The sequence below is a fragment of the Colobus angolensis genome, unplaced genomic scaffold (genome assembly GCF_000951035.1).
Source record: "Colobus angolensis palliatus isolate OR3802 unplaced genomic scaffold, Cang.pa_1.0 Scaffold228, whole genome shotgun sequence".
Lineage (NCBI taxonomy): Eukaryota > Metazoa > Chordata > Mammalia > Primates > Cercopithecidae > Colobus > Colobus angolensis.
In genome coordinates, this window is record NW_012115466.1 from 3504930 (window position 1) to 3522876 (window position 17947).

The following is a 17947-nucleotide window of genomic DNA, read 5'->3' on the forward strand; positions in this document are numbered from 1 at the left end:
TATTTCTTTGACCATTTTAAAACACTTGAATCTTAATGGCTTTTTTAAAAGGCACAGTCTCTTTCCCCATAGGCCTACCAGTTTTTACTGTCTCACACCCAGCCACTTCATAAATCTGCATTACTTGCCTGACACTCCAAGGCACAGGAATTGGTCAACTTTCCCTTATTTAATCTAGCTCCTTACATTTGAAAGCAAGGGATGACTAAGAAAAGTTTAAAGATTCTTCTATGTTCCTGAAGTGTGTTGGTGGTTATACTGGCTCTGCTCAAATGTTCCAGCTCTTGGTTCTGTGCTATTATTTTGTGCCTTTCCATTATCCACATCATCTAAAGTTTTATACATATTAAGCCATAATGTATGAACAGAAGTTCACAGTCTATGTATGGTCATGCACTGAGAAGCATTCCAAAAGGTCAACAAATCTGTATGAACTTGAAATAAAGAAGTTATGCAAGCCATGTTGTATTAACTGCATTGTTGTTATTTTTAAATAAAAATCACTGGACTGACTTAAACCAAAAACAAGACTTAATTTGATTAGTTATAACATTCACAATTACAGACAGAGAATTGATACACACCAAGACAAGAAGATTGTACCAATTTCAACAGCTACACAGAAATTAAAATATTTTTATAATGCTATCCAAAGAAAATGGGCTTAAACTCATGAAATAAAAGACGAATAAAAATTGGAATACATAAAACTTTGCCAGAGAATAATGTTTGCATTCTTCATTTTTCAAAATTAGCAGCTATTGGCACACTATAGAAATACATCAAGTCACCTTATTAAAAGTTGATTCAAGAATGAAAGTTCTACAGTCTAATTAAAATAATTAGGTCTTACTTCAATTGAATGTTCCTAGTGCAACTGGAGGGCTTCTTCAGGTTACAGGAGACTGACAATCTGAACCCAGGGCTCTTCATCCAGGTGCCTAATAGTCAAAGCTCATTTCCTGTTCATAAATCAAAAACCAGAGTTAAATTGGGAGCTGCATGAGATAATTTATCTATTGTCTCTTGAATTTTGTTCTTTGATTAATGCTTCTTAGCATAACTTTATCAGTTCCTTTTATTGTAAGCAGACAGAAATTTTTCATTTCTTTTGGAAGTCAACAATGTATAGACTTTATTTTTAAAGCATACCATTTTATCTTAACAACAAATGTATACACAAATACACAAATACTTTTCTCCCTTGCTTTCATTTTTCCATGTTTACATTTGCACCTTAATTCAGCAAGCATAAATTGCACACTTACTTTGTGCCACACAGTACTAAACACAATTAAAGATACAGTAGGCCAGGCACAGTGGCTCACACCTGTAATCCAAGCATTTTGGGAGGCCAAGGCAGGAGAATTGCTTAAGCCCAGGGGTCTGAGACCTGCCTGGGGAATACAGTGATGTTGGCAGTGGCAGCCCATTTGGAGAGGCTGCTGCCATGACAATGGCTTCAGTAGGGGAGGCGTGGCCAGGGTTGCATGCTCCCTGGCCTGGCAGGAGCCAAGAACAGGTGGAATCTCCACCTTCTTTAGTTGGCAGGGCAGGACCCCCCCACACACACACTTCCAGGCACAGCTGTAGCTGCTGCCCATGCTTTGATTATGGAGCAAAGTTGAGGCTGAGCCTCAGTGTTGCAACATTGTAGCAACCTGGCTTGGTGTTCCTTGGGGCAGCACTGACACACAATCACCCTACTGCCTTGGCCCTCCCCAGACTTTGGGCACCAACAAGCACAGAAGGAAGCCTGAGAGGGCTCTGAGGGAAGCTCAGCATAGGACTGCAGGGAACCCACAGCACAAACAGCCTGGGTGAGAAGGGAAGATAGACAGGCTCCTGGGTAGAAAGAGACGGGTCTGCAGTAAAACTGCACCTTCAAACCAGGATTGCCTGAAGCCTGGGGGCTGGGCTGATGGACCAGAATAGGAAGTGTGGTGCTTTTTCCAGGCCCATGAAAGGACGCCCATGAGCCAATCAGTATGCACTTCCTCCCCACTGAAGCCCATAAAAACCCCGGACTCAGCCAGACTCAAGGAGATGAGGGGACAACCTGCCTATAGAGAGGAACTCCAGGGTCTCCTCTCTGCTGAAAGCTGAAGAGACGATTGGACAACCAGCTGCGGAGAGGAGCTACCCACTCCAGGGTCTCCTCTCTGCTGACAGCTGAACCCTTGTTGGGACACCCTGCCTTTGGAGAGGAGCTACCCAGTGGGGGTCTTCTCTGAGCTGTTCTGTTGCTCAATAAAACTCCTCTTCACCTTGCTCACCCTCAATTTGTCCTCATACCTCATTCTACCTGGACACAGGACAAGAACTCAGGACCCACTGAATGACAGGGGTAAAGGAGCTGTAACACTAACAGGGCTGAAGCATGCCCATTCCTTGCCACATTGCAGGCAACAAAAAGGAAAGAAGAAAGGAGAGAAGAGCTGTGGCCCTCCTAGACCTAGGAACTCCCTGAGCCAGGGCTGTGACACTCTGTTTGGGGCTCTGAGGTTCCTGGTATCTCCAAGCTTCCAGGCATCACTGTGTTCCCTAGTGCCAGCCATGGAAGCTGCTTGCAGTACACCTGGTCCAGCTGCCGCCTCACAGGGAGTCAGCACCCATGCCAGTGCCTGGAGCTGCCCACCCCACTGCAGCCAGTGTGCATGGCCAGACCCCATGCTCGCTCACTCACACATCCCTCACCACTCTGTTCATCCTTGGCCGGCATGGGATCCAGGCCAGTAGTGTGAGCCAAGCACAGCCTGCAAGGCCGAGTGGGCAGAACAAGCCCAGTGGGCCCGAGCAAAACTCGAGCAAAGGTGCTGCTGGCCACAGAGGTTTCCAAACAGAAAAGCATCACCATAAGGATTCTGTAACCATGGGACCCTGTGCCTACAAAAAATAAAAATTAAAAATTAGCTGGGCATGATGGTGTATGCCTGTGGTCCCAGCTACTTGGGAGGCTGAGATGGTAGGATCGCTTGAGCCTGTGAGGTAGAGGTTGCAGTGACCTGTGATTGCACCATTGCACACCAGCCTGGGTGACATAGTGAGATCCTGCTTCAAAAACAAACAACAACAACAAAAAAAATGAAACAGAAAATACATAACTGAAAAGGAAGTAACTTAGTATCTCTTTGGGAAAACAGGATTAAACAAAGGAAGAGATGTGTATTAGAAAGAGCATATCTAGGACTGAAAACTTCGTTCTTCATTTCTGTATGGCCTTGGATAATTTCTGAATCTAAGTCTCAGTTACTTCACCTTAAAATTAGAATGAAAATAGGAAACTTGCAGAACTACTGTGAGAATTAGAGACATGGTATGTAATGTGCCTCACACATTGCCCAACATGTATCAGGTTCTCAATAAATGACTGATATAATTATATACTATTTTAAGACATTGAGTCTTTTCCTTTTATATCTTCTAATGCCAAGATTGGTTATTCTACATTTCATATTGGCAGTGGCTGTGATACTAAGTAATAATGCTATGAATTATGAAGCTACTTATTTGTGCTTCACCTTCTTTATTGTAATATTTTATCTTAGTTTTGAGATACTTGAAAGCTATGAAGTGTTCTTATTCTCCTTTCAAAATTACTTAACCCCAAATAAGCTATTATTTCCTTTTATCAAGATTAACTTGTAGTATTGTACAAGCTTGTGACTAGAAAAAAATTCTTAACCTTCTATTAAGTTAACTTCCTCCTAAGTTTTTCACCCTCATTTCAGTATCCTCCATCTTCCTTAAGCTTTACATAAGAAATAATGTGTCATAAATTTCTCAGCTACCAAAATACATAATAAAATAATAATTCTGAATTTTTGTCTTGAATTCCTTCTGCTTTTAGAGAAAAATGTGCTTAAGGTAGATCTTGTAGATTCACCAATTTAGGAGTGCCATCTAACTCTTCTTTCTTTCCTCACAAAGAAAGAACATCTTGATAAGGATAACTTAACTAGGTTAATACATGAATTAAATGAATCCTAGACTTACTATCCTCAAATGTTATGGACCAGATGTTTGTGTTTTCCCAAAATTCATATGTTGAAGCCCTAATCTCCAGTGTTACAATATTTGGAAGTGGGTCCTTTTACGATTAGTGATTTAAAAAGAAGAGACCAGAGAGCTTGCACACTCTCTCTCTCCGCCATATAAGAACCTAACAAGGAGGCTATCTGTAAGACAGCCCTTGAAAACTGGCTGGAACTTTGATCTTGGACTTCCCAGTATCCAGAACTGGGGGAAATACATTTCTGTTGCTTAATCCACCCAGTCTGTGGGATTTTGCTATAGCAGCTCAAGCTTCAAATAAAGTCTTTAGTTCAAGAATGCTATTACCACATTAGTATGGACACACACAAGTGCATACCTGCCTACACACACACATAATTCAGGACATTTAATATTATCTCATTTGTGGAGAATAGAAGAAGTATGGAATGAGGAGGATTGGAAGTCACTACTTAATTCTCAACTTATATTAAGGATCTCAAGATTCTATTCATGGGTAAGGGTATGCAAGAAATTAATGATAATTTTAGTACAAATGTGGGTTTCTGCCCTCCCTCAACACTGAAAATGAAGAAGTGAAACCAACCCAGTAGTCCCATAGACAAGTTTTGGGGTTTTTTGGATAAATATAAAAATTGACTCTTCTGGTCTTAAAGCTTGAAGCTTACATTTGTTTTAGCTAAGTTTCTCCTTCAGGAAAGGACCCCCCACCAGACCTCTCAAAAAGTATCAAATAACTGAAACTCACCAGATCACCACATCCAGAAACTGAGGCCAGACCTCTCATTCATCATGATTGCTCTTAACCCTCCCAAGTTCCTGTTTTGCCGGACATAGTGACATTTCTTCCCTGCTACATAAACCTCTAATTTTAGTAGGTCAGAGAGATGGAATTGAGACTGATCTCCCATTTCCTCAGCTGCAGCACCCCATTCAATCCTTCTTCCATGACAATACTTGTGTCAGTAATTGACTTTCTGCATGGCAAGCATCAGGACCCAAACCAAACCCCTGGTGTTTCGGTAACAGAAGGAGCCATAACAAAAAAGGCAGAAACATGTTCACAAAGAAGTCTTCAAGCTACAAATCACAAGAAATGCGAAGCCACATGGAACTCCTTTCCTAATCTTTCTCTTGGCATCTAACTGGATTAAAATGGCATATTGCCATCTGCATTCCTGCATGTGATTAAAAATCAAACCCTACTGATTGAGGTAGATAGATGAAAAGTCCTATATCATCTTGTCTAACGTGATGTCTTTGATCCTTGCTTTTCCTATCCCCACATTAAGGATTCTCTTTACTAAATGAAATGAACTCTAGTATCTTATATTGAAATGCATTGTTAGAGATGTGATTTTTTTCCTCAGGTTGCGGAAAAACTTGCCTGAATTAGTTCTTCGTGGACCAAAAGGTCCACAAAGCATTACCTAAAATCAGAATACTGAGACTAGAAGAAACTTAATGATTATCTCATGTAAGTGTCACACCAACATTTACCACTAGCTCCCACTGGATGTTTTATTTCACAGTAAACTCCAACCAGATCATACATACAATTTTTAACAATAAAATCTCATAAATAAAAAGCCACTCAACTATGGAGGATGTTTTTCTCTATACAGACTTTTAAATGGTATATTCTCATATTAGAAGGACAAAATGGTATAATTCTTTAGAAATTGTCTTTAATTCTGCTAGTGGCTTAATATACACATATTAATACATGAATTTTGGATTTTCCTAAGCACTACATAAAAAAAAACAAAAAAAAAAAAAAAACAATGCAACACATGCTATGTCCAACTTAGCAAAATTTCTGTGGGATTAATAGAATATTATTAATAGACATTTTTTATGGTTACCATTCTATTAACTTATACAGGATGGCTATCTCCTTTTTCTAAAATAGTCTTCTTCAAGACACTTTATTGATCAATAACTAATAAAAATTCCCTATTTTTAATCACATAAATTTCTTTTCTTTTCTTTTTTTTTTTTTTGACGGAGTCTCACTCTGTCGCCCAGAGTGGAGTACAGTGGCCGGATCTCAGCTCACTGTAATCTCCGCCTCCCGGGTTCACGCCATTCTCCTGCCTCAGCCTCCCAAGTAGCTGGGACTACAGGCGCCCGCCACCTCGCCCGGCTAGTTTTTTGTATTTTTTAGTAGAGACGGAGTTTCACCATGTTAGCCAGGATGGCCTCGATTTCCTGACCTCGTGATCCGCCCGTCTCGGCCTCCCAAAGTGCTGGGATTACAGGCTTGAGCCACCGCGCCCGGTCTATAAGTTTCATTTTTAATTAAACATGTCTTGAAAACCCACCTTAAGTTAAGCATATCAACTTCAAATACTCGTAAAAGGTTTTGAGATGCTTTAATATTTTGATCTACCTCTGAGCCTCTTGAAGGCAAGGACTATGTTAGCTGTGTCCTCAGGATCTATCACTGTGTTAAAATATAGAATATGCACAATAAATGTTAATAAACGATATTTGTGACTCAACATTTCTATAGATTTTTACAATCCTTTTCATATAATGCATATCCTCGCCATCCCTTCAAAAATGTACTGTGTACTCTCTTCATGTCTTTTCTCTTGTCCTTTCTGAGATATTTGTTTCGACTTATTTTCCATGATTCGCTTATCTCATAACATCTATTCCAGCCCAAGCATTTCATTTCTCTCAAACTGTGTCAAGACTATATTACACTGAACTCTACTATACTAAAGAGAGTCAAAAAATAAGATTTGTACTTCTTATATATCCTCCACAGATCATAGTTCTAAGTTGGGAACATTGCTAGTTAATATATAAGATACACATGGTTTGTGAGAAAAGATACAAGTCTCTTTTAGATCAGGGATTGGCAAACTGTGGTCTATCAGCCAAATTTGGCCTGATGCCTGTTTTTATAAATACAATTTCAATGGGGCACAACCACACCCATAATTTATGTATTGTTTATGGCTGCTTTCCTGCTATAACAATAAGTTGAGACCATTTGGCCCACAAACCTAAAATATTTACTTTCTGGTCTACTACAAAATAAGTTTGCCAACTAGTAGATGAGATCAGTGGTTTTCCAGTATGGGTCCCAGATTTTCTTGGCCTAGTTTCATTCTTAAGCGTTGTGGTTGGATAATGTTATAAAACCCAGTGGGTCTTAAAGGTGGTTTTTAGACCAGCAGTATAAGCATCACATTGAAATTTGTTAGAAATTCTAAATCTTAGCCACCATTCCAGACTACAGATCAGAAATTCTTGAGATAGGGCCCAGCAATCTGTGTTTTTAGCAGCCCTCCAACTGATTCCAATTCACACTAAAATTTGAGAATCACTGGATTAAACAGCGAAACATTTATTAACACCCGACCATGATGACTTGGCCTGGCTATGGCAGATCCATTTTCTTCAAAGATATTCTAAGTTTTGAAAATATATTAATTACATTTCACCCATCCTGAAATAAGACACCTTGCATTTATTCTGAAAGAACATGAAGGAACAGGATTCTCTTGATGTGGGAATTGCTATAGCACTTTTAGTAAATGCCAAAATGCCACCAGCTGCATACCCAAAGGAAAGACAATATACCAAGTGCCAAAGTGTAAAACCTATCCAAAAATAGATTGAAATATCAAAGCAATATAGCAGATAAGCTCCGATTTTTATCGGACTGCCTGTCAAGACAAACCTTTGCACAATGCTTCTCAGCAGGGACACAGAAGTAGCACGGCAGCTCAGTATGGGACTCTGATAATCAAGAATTTGTTCCAACATGCATATCCCCCGCTCAAAGTCATAAATGTTGCCTTTCCATGATAGTGTGTGGGTAGCACTTTCCATGATAGTGTGTAGGTAGAAATAGGAATAATCACCACCAAGCCTTTTGCATGGTAATAACTAGCTAGCACTCCCTACGAAAAAAATTTATAATTATGTTATAATATATACAATTTTCAGAAAATAATTATGTTCAAACTTTATGATCAATTCTCACTTCCTCATTGTTTTTCTCTAAAATACAGACTAACACCAGCAGTTTTGTCTATGATATGAAAGGATTGTAATGTACCAAAATTAATGGAAATTTATTGATAAGTGGAAAGCATAAAAAAGCTACTTCTTAAAAGACTCTTGCCTCAGTGTTTTATATTTTAATGATATAAGCTAGGCAGCTATTTCAAGAAACAAACAGAAAATTATTTAACCTATTGAAGAGTCTCTACATAAAGGTTAAAAAAATATGTCAATCAATAAGAATAAACTATTGACTGACAGCCTCTAGAAACTTCACATTATTTCCTAGTCTTAAAAAAGTTATGTTTCTACAAAATAATATATCCATTAGTTTTCTATAGAAATTTCACACGTAAATTTCATATGCCTAAAATTTATGTCAACATTTTATTCAATACTCTTTCAAATGTTCTTTTATTTTGACATATATCTACAGAATATAAGAAACGTATTCAGACACGCTGTGTAATAGCATAAATGAAAAATATGTGCCTGAGTGTTATCCCATGAATTTAGCAAATGACTGGCCACTGTTCAGATGATCTGTTAGAATTCTGATACAAAAACTTAAAATTCACAAATTTAACCCACAAATTAATGAATATATAAATTGACACATATATAATACAGAACAAATTCAAAGAGGAAGAATACACAATGATCTTTTTATAGGATTACAACCAACCCATGTAAAGATAAAAATGTTTCACCCAGAAATAATTAATAGTGGGGAAACATAATACCGACTTAGAAGGACAGTAAGTCACTAAATAGCATGAAACAAGGAGTCAGTAAAGGCTAAGAAGGTTACAGAATGTAATTAAGGGTAATGCTCTGAAATTTTAAGGAGTGGAAAATTAGGCTAAATGTTATAAGCCTTTCATAGAAAGTCCTCTAGAATCAACCTCTAGCAGATGCTTCAATTGAGTCATTTAAAATTAGACAAGAGCCTGTCTTTGCCAAATGCCACAGGGAATTATTCAATACTAGTGAGATGTACTAAATGAACTATCTGTTTTCTTTTATTCATCTTTTGCATATCTAATTGCCATGATTTCATACACATTAAAAAATAATGAGAAGATAAAAATGCTCTGGAGGTTATTATGCTACTATTATTGTAACAACTCATTCTTTTTATTTTTTTCAAAACAAGAGGAATGATGGGATAAAATAATTAAGAGGTAAGTCCTACTCTTGAATAGTCCACTCAAAATATTAAATTCAAAGAAAAATTATATTAAAAGATAGAATATACCTTTGTAAAATTTGCCAAGTTAAGATCATATTTAATTACCCAACAATGCCCTAGCATGATATGTAACACAAAGTATATAATCAATAAATACTAAATGAATGAATAATAAATACTTCTCCTCTGGAAACTATCTCTTCCAGGGTTTATGGCCCTGAGATGTAGTAGTATTGTATTCATTAATTACTTAAATCCAACCCAGTCTACCTGGACTCAAAAGTCTGGCCTTGCTACTTACCAACGGTGTGTCCTTGAGCAAGTTGCTTAGTCTCAACATGTCTCAGTTTTCACATTTGAAAAATGAGAAGAGATTACAATAGCATCTGCCTCTTAGACCTTTTCTAAGTATTAATCACTTAATACTGGTAAACCACAGAATCTATTACATAGTAAGCCTCAGTAATGGTGAGACATCATTCTTAGTAATGGCCACCAGTGTGCATGGTAACCAGTCGGATAGGAGACATCAGGATGTTAGTCTAGAAAATGTTAGAAAGGCCAGGTGACATTACACAGATTCTTAGAACATGATTCATTTACTAATATACTCTAAAAATAAGTCAGCTGATTAATAAGATTGACTATGGTAATAAATGGTATTCTCATCCAACTTAAAGGAACCCTGGCTCTTCCTTTACAATTTCAGTCCACTAATGGTTACTTAGCTTTAGCCTTCTAGGCTTTGTGCTATATGTCAAGTTCTTGACCTCGACAAGGCGGTCCAAGGAGTTATTAGTAAAACAATAGACTACTATGCTTTTCTGGATTTCATATTTTCAATGCCAGCTCCATCAGCTGTCCATACATGTAAACTCATGTCTGTGGTTTCAAGGATAATTGCCTCTCAGTTGAGTAACTTAAAAAGACCATAAATGTAAGTCATAATCTGATTGATCTGGGTTTCAGTCCCGGCTCTGGTATGATGAGCTCTGTGGCTTTGAGCAAGTTAAACTTTAGGCTTATTTCCTCATATGTGAAATGGGAAAAAATACATAAATCATCATTTTATGGGGTTATATTGAGGACTAAAAATGAAGTAACTCATGAAAAATGCTTTCAAGTACACTGGTGAGAGACTATCTGAGTTCCAATGCTTGCCCTAATACTTATTAGCTGTGTGTACTGGTACACCTTACTTAGCCTCACTATGCTTTAGTAAGTAGTTACAAAAAGGCTAGTTATTACTATTTTAATAGCATTATTGGAATATAATTTCCAGCTTCTCAATGTATATCCTAATACATAACTTTTTCCATTCCTTCCAACTATCAGTGTCCTTTCAAATTTGAGACTTACTATTCCTTTTAAAGGCTTATTATAAGTTCATATTCCCTTGATGTTTTCTGTGGCTTCTTGGGGACAATTCACACCCCAACAATTGCTTTGATCCAGAAATCATGCCCTTGGTATTTATCCAAAGAAGTAAAAACTTAAGTCCCCATTAAAATCTGAACATGGATGTTTATAGCATCTTTATTAATAATTGCCAAAACCTAGAAGCAACCAAGATGTCTTAGAGGTGAATGAATAAGTAAAGGGCTATACATCCATACAATGGAATATTATTCAGTACTAAAAATAATTGAGTTATCAAGCCACAAAAAGATATGAATGAGCTTTAAGTGCATATTACTAAGTGAAGGAAGTCAGTCTGAAAAGGCTACAAACTATGGATTCCAACTATATTAGGTTATGGAAAATGCAAAACTATGGAGACAGTAAAAACATTACTGGTCACCTAGGGTTTAGGGGAAGGTAGGGATGAATAGTGGAACACAGAGGATTTTTAGGGCAGTGAAACTATTCCATATGATACTCTAATGGTGGATATGTGCCACTATATCTTTTCAAAACTTATCAAATATACAACACAAAATGTGAACCCAAATGCAGGCTATGGACTTAGGTTGAGAATGAAGTGTCAATGTTGGTCCATCAGTTGTAACAAATACATCACACTGGTGCAGGATGTTGACGTCAGGGAAGATTGTGCTTTGGGGTTGGAGAGGGATACGTGGGAACTCCGTACTTTCTCTTGAATTTTGCTGTGAACCTCAAAGTGCTATAGAAATAAAGTATTAATTTTTTTAACAATTGAATAAAATTAAAACACACATACTGTGTGAGCTAAAAAAAAATACCTATTACCAGGCTGGATTTGAGCTTTTGGCCACCAGATTACACAATTTGTTTAAAGACTATGGCAGTGCCCATGCTCCAAGACTTGGGACAGAATTAGCAATATGTGTTAAATTTATTCAATCAAAAATGGGTGAACATTACCCATTTTTTGGAAAGGAAATCTTAAATATAACAACCCACTGATCTCCACATCCTTAATAAAAATGATTTTTTTTTTTTTTTAGAAAGTGGAATTCAGACTTCCATTACTTCATACACAGGTAATCAAAAAAAATTGTATAGTCAAAATACTGAAAAAAAAAAAAAACCAAGGAAACAACATTTTTCTCACACAAATACATCATGCAAACATATATTTAGATAAAAATTATATACAGCTCCTTGAATAAGGCCATAGAAATATTCAAATAAAAATTAAGATATAAGTTTCAAGAGAGAATGAACTTTCTTTTATTCCTGATTCATCCCTAAAATCTAAGGCAATATCTGATACTCAAAAAGTACATAAATATCTGGTTAATAAATAAATGAACTACATATTCCCTTTATTTAAAAAAAAAATCATTCTGCCTATGTTGTGAATCAGAAAGGGGCTAGCATGGAGATAAATCAGACTTTTTAGGAGCCTACTGCAACCGTCTGGCTAGGAAATAATGAGCACATAGAAGAAAGCAATAGCAGTGGAAATGAGTGAACACAGCCAGGAAAAGTGTAAACAACACCATGCTTTAAGCAGTGAAGATAAGCCACTGAGAACACGAAATCCTGAGGGGCAAGAAGAAAAGAAGAGCCTAAGAAAGTTAACAAGAAGGAATGTTTCATGATGAAGAAAGGAAGTAACAAGACAGTGGTGTCACAGAAGCTCAGAGAAGACAGATTTAATAGACTGAAAGAATAGTATCAAGTGTTGCAAAGAAGCCAAGTACTATGAACAGGGCTGGGATTAGGAATGGGCTTGGTTAAGCATTTACGTTGGGAAAAAAAATTTAAAGGAGCATCAAAAAATGCACTCAGAAGACAAATAATATTTTAATACATTATTTTAAAAATTATAATTAGTGCAAAGAATCCATGGTGAACAAAATATCAAAATTATAACTAATGACGAGTTGTTTTATGCTCATGTGTTATTGTGTAACATAACCGCTGGTAGTTCTTGTACCTGCACAGCCTTTGCTTTCCCACTGGGTATGTTTATGGGGTTGACAATGATGTGCCAATAGATTGGGCAACCCAGGGCTTTATGTGTGTTTTCTGATCGTAGCGATTTTATTAACTTTTCCACTTGGTTGAAAATATGGGAGGATTTTTTAATAGATCTATATAGAGGCATGCCTTTTCCTTTCACCACAGTTTCTGATAAGAGTTGGCACAGCACTGACTCAGACTTGGAAAGCTTCCTTTTGGTTTAGCAATTAGAAAGCCATCAGAGACTTAGTGGGAGTAGTTTCCATGTGGTAGTGAAAGGAGAAACCAGACTGCAGTTAATTAAAGAGAGAATAGGCTGAAGACAAAGGAACAGAAACAGAGATGTTTAAGAATAGAGGGTAGATAATCCATGAGGAATACAACTATTCAATTGCTCCTATATTCACACTGATCTGAAATCTGTCTAAAGAGAAGCAAAAGTATGGTTAAAAACAAATTGGTCATTCCTGTGGTGCTGCTTTAGAGACAATTATCTTCATTGTGGCTTTAGGTTGATTATTTATGGCTCTTGCTATAAGCAATGTCACTGTGATTCAAATTAGAACATTTCTGAAATGTTTCTGGTACCATGTATGTTGTCACATCTCTCTCCCAAACATACCACATCCCAGGAATCATCGCTATAAAAAATGGTTCTCTAGAAATTTGGATGATTGTTAACTTTAACAAAAGTAATTTTGCAGTAATAACAGATTCAGTTTGAACCATGTAGTAGATCTCCACTGTTGACCTTTTAAATTCACAGACATCTCACAGGAGAAATTACAAAATGGTTTATAAATGTAATTTCAGGTACAGCTGCCTTGAAACTTAATTATGTCATTACCCTTGGAATTTTCCAGTATGAATATGCAAATACAAATATATATTCAAGATGATCCACTAAAAACAGTTTGCAATACCAATGAAATATGAAGCAGTATGAGGTAAATAAAAGTGGGATGGTTTCTAATTAAAAGAGAATTTAATAATTAAGTTTAAAAAACCATGTTTTTAATTATTTTGTAGCACTAATCTCAAAAGGCTAACATCTAATGAATTAGGTTATGTTATAGTTTTGCCAAGCCACAGGATTCTCCTAAGACATCTTTGTACTCATGTTTAAGTAAGAAAAGTAGAGAAGAAGCTTTCCATCATGGGAAGTGGAACTAGAAGAGTACTTACAAGGGACACGTCTTACCAAGATAGAGTTAATTCAATACATGTTCCTTTGGGGGGGTGATGAAACATATTAGAATTTAGCAAATGTCACTATTCAAATATTGAAAGGCAGTGTTTCTCAGTGTATGCTGAAACTACCTCCACGAATCAACTCTAGATTTTTTGAAAAGTCAGGTTCCTGGTCTCACCAGAAACAGAATCTGAATAGGTGGGCTCCAGGCTCTGCGTTTTTGACAAACATCCCTAAGTAATTCTCAAAGTTGTCATATTTAAAGGAGCACTAAAAATGATACAATACATAATCCATTTATAGTATACACTCTACCATTTAGACATGACAGATTTAATAGTGAAATTTAGTGCAAAATAGATCTACTATTCCATCAAAAGTATCATATAGATGCTGTGGTAACTATTTAAAACATAGTGTATCTGATGGTTGCAGATGGCAAATAAAATATAATCAATAAGTATATGTTGAATGTTCACTATATGCAATAAATAAATCTAATATAAAAACTCTCCCTAGGGAATTATAATATGTGCATTAAATATGACTTTGCTAAATCCCTTTCTCTTTGGAGTATTATTTCAAAACTCAAATATTTTCCAGTCTCTTATTTCCCTATTTCTAAAATAGCAATATTCTTCTAAAAAAGCAAAATACATATAAATATGAACATGGGATTATCATATTAGTCTAGCAATATTTGTTTACTAAAGCATTCAAAAGTGCTTACAGTTTTTAGAGATTATCTCAAAATTACCCAATTATTTAACATGAAGTCTATTGCAAAATATAAAAGCACATAAGTTTACCCAGCATACAGCATATTTATAGATATATGTTCATCTATAACCAAACTGAGAAATTTGACCTTGCTCTGCAGCAATGGAGGTGAATTTCTAAAAGGATAATTCTTAATTAATAACTCTTAATTGAAACTCTACATGGCATGATTTTTATTTGAGCAAGGCTTTCATATTTTAGTTTATTATGTAATAGTTTACTTCCTCAGAATTAGCATTAGTGTCAAAAGGGATGTAGCCAGTCTTAGAGGGAATAACATGGAGAAAGAAATCATCATAGCAAAATAGTCATCTCCAAATAGGAATCCCATTATTTTAAGGAAATTTTTTCTAACACTCAACAAAACTTATGAACAAACACATATATATTTGCTCAAAGACCTCATCAAGGGATTGCATATTTAAGCAATGACCATACATACTAATAGTGGCCAAACCTTTCATTTATTATAGATCAACTTATAAAAACTAATATTTTTCCACCTTCTCATTTTACTATAAATCCTAAAAACCTCCAGTATAATTTAAGTTATACTTCTATCTAGCCCCCTTTTTTTGTTTGCTTGTTTTTTAGAAGGAGTCTCGCTCTGTCGCCCAGGCTGGAGTGCAGTGGCGCGATCTCAGCCTCACTGCAAGCTCCGCCTCCCAGGTTCACGCCATTCTCCTGCCTCAGCCTCCCAAGTAGCTGGGACTACAGGAACCCGCCACCACGCCAGCTAATTTTTTTGTATTTTGAGTAGAGACAGGGTTTCACCATGTTAGCCAGGATGGTCTCAATGTCCTGACCTCGTGCTCTGCCTGCCTCGGCCTCCCAAAGTGCTGGGATTACAGGCGTGAGCCACCATGCCCAGCCCTATCTGGGCATTTCTATTCCCTTTAATATTTTCTAATTTGTTGGATTGTTTTGATAATAACAGTGACCATTTATTAAACACCAAGTAGGTTGGGTGTTAGGAGCTTGACAGAAATTGCCACAAATCATCAAATGTTATCATCATAGTCCCATGAAATATTTAGTACCATTCCAGTTTCACAGATTAGGAAATAGGCTCAGAGGCTGGGCGCGGTGGCTCAAGCCTGTAATCCCAGCACTTTGGGAGGCCGAGACGGGCGGATCACGAGGTCAGGAGATCGAGACCATCCTGGCTAACACAGTGAAACCCCGTCTCTACTAAAAAATACAAAAAACTAGCCAGGCGAGGTGGCGGGCGCCTATAGTCCCAGCTACTCGGGAGGCTGAGGCAGGAGAATGGCGTAAACCCGGGAGGTGGAGCTTGCAGTGAGCTGAGATCCGGCCACTGCACTCCAGCGTGGGCGACAGAGCGAGACTCCGTCTCAAAAAAAAAAAAAAAAAAAAAAAGGAAATAGGCTCAGAAAGGTGAATTAACTTAATCACAGAAAGGCAATTTTTAAGAGGCAAAACTTTAAATATGATGCCCATTCAATTTCCCTAAGTCTCCTTAACATAAAGTCAGAAGATAATGATTCAGTCTCTCTCTGTCTCTGACTACAATATGGAATTTATTTTTTATTTCTTCACCATGAGAAAAAAGTATTAAATACATGTGTGTCTGTTTTAGGAAGACTTTTCAGCAAGCCATTGATTTTACACAGAATACAGCCATGAATTAAGTAAAAAAAGATGATATCTGCTAGCCATGTAAATCAGTCAAATTCATCTTTAGAGAGTCACAGATGACCCCAGACCAAGGATCCTGCTACTTAATTTATTGAATTTGTGATTTTAAAAACAAGGTAATTATGTTGTTTTTTAATTTAAAGCCAAAGAAACAATTTTAACTAAATTTTGTTTCATTACATTTGCATGTGCCAATTGATTCTATTAACAATTTTTAAATATTTCCATCCTACCTTATTAAATTAATTTATTTATTTATATTTAGACGGAGTCTCACTCTGTTGCCCAGGTTGGAGTACAGTGGCGCGATCTCGGCTTACTGCAATCTCTGCCCTCTCAGTTCAAGTGATTCTCCTGCCTCAGTCTCCCGAGTAGCTGGGACTACAGGCACTTGCCACCGCGCCTGGCTAATTTTTGGTATTTTTAGCAGAGACGGGGTTTCAGCATCTTGGCCAGGCTGGTCTTAAACTCCTGACCTCGTGATCCACCTGCCTCAGCCTCCCAAACTACTGGGATTATAGGCGTGAGCCACCACACCCACCACACCTCTACCTTATTAATCACTCTTTATTTAAGCAATAGGAGGACTAAACTAGGATAATTTTATTTTTAAAAATTCAAGTTACTTGGAAAGAAGGAAATGAAATGATACAGTGGGTATTAGAAATATACTGGACCTCTCAGGTAATGAAAGGGATTCCATAAACCAACCCATACCTTCATGCCCCAAAGAATAAAAGGATAAACATGAGTTGGGACTACAGCATTTCCCGGAACATGGAGGATTTGCCTTTGTAGAGGATGGGATTGGATTTAGTGATGGAGGAGATACTGTTACAGGTAAATAAGAAAAATGGAAAAGGCACCTAAATAACTAAAGAAGGAGCAAAGTGTGGGAAAGCAGTCCACCATAGGCTTCTTTTGCTCCCACCATCTTGTTGAGCTCTTGGTCTTGGCTGTTATTTCAATCATGCCATTTTTCAGGATTGTTGATGAAACTGGAGCTCTGGGAAGTAAGGTAACACCTGACTGAATGTACTAGGTGGTCCTGAGATGCGTCTTGCACCTCTCTGGTCAAAAATCAGTCTTGCTTACTGACGGCTGTAAAAGCAGTGGATCTCCTGAGTTCAGGTTATTTTTCCAGAGGAATACCAGTCGCCCTTGCACACTCCAGCTGGTGCTCCATGTGACCCTGCAGTATTCTGGGCTGGGAGAACCAACACAACTATTCTGGTTTCTGCTTTTCCTGTGAGTAAAGCCAGGATTCTTTTGTTTTGTGTCAACATCCATGGAACTCTGGTAGACTCACTCCTTAGCTTACATAGTTGTTTCAGTGAGAATTCTGCTGCTTCGAGCTCTCCTCCATACCATCAAACTTATTTTATTCAGACACAAATATTATTTTATTAAGATGAGAGAAATGTCAACAAGGAGCCATATCCTCCTTTAAGGACAGTCACCATTCAAAATTACGGAATTCAGGGTTTTGTCCACTGTGCTCTTGTCTCGCTGCATCACAGTCTTCACCTCACTGGCAATAAAGCTGAATTTTCAGGAGGATGGCCTATTCACTAACATAAATTCTAAGCAGTCTCTTTCATTTGCTTATTTGATGAAAGGAAATATCTAGTAGAATAATGCTAAGTGTAGAAATACTCACTGTCATATTCCAAATGTTTTCATTAAAAATTAGT

The 17947-nt window shown here is 37.2% G+C and overlaps 1 long non-coding RNA gene across 1 annotated transcript in view; it reads right to left on the bottom strand.

Moving 5' to 3' along the window:
* Positions 1-853: 853 nt before the first annotated feature.
* Positions 854-17947, bottom strand: part of LOC105513290 — a 217528-nt gene continuing 200434 nt past the window's right edge. Inside the window, exon 3 of the long non-coding RNA XR_001001985.1 lies at positions 854-962. This is a non-coding gene — a long non-coding RNA (uncharacterized LOC105513290). The remainder of the gene's footprint in view (positions 963-17947) is intronic.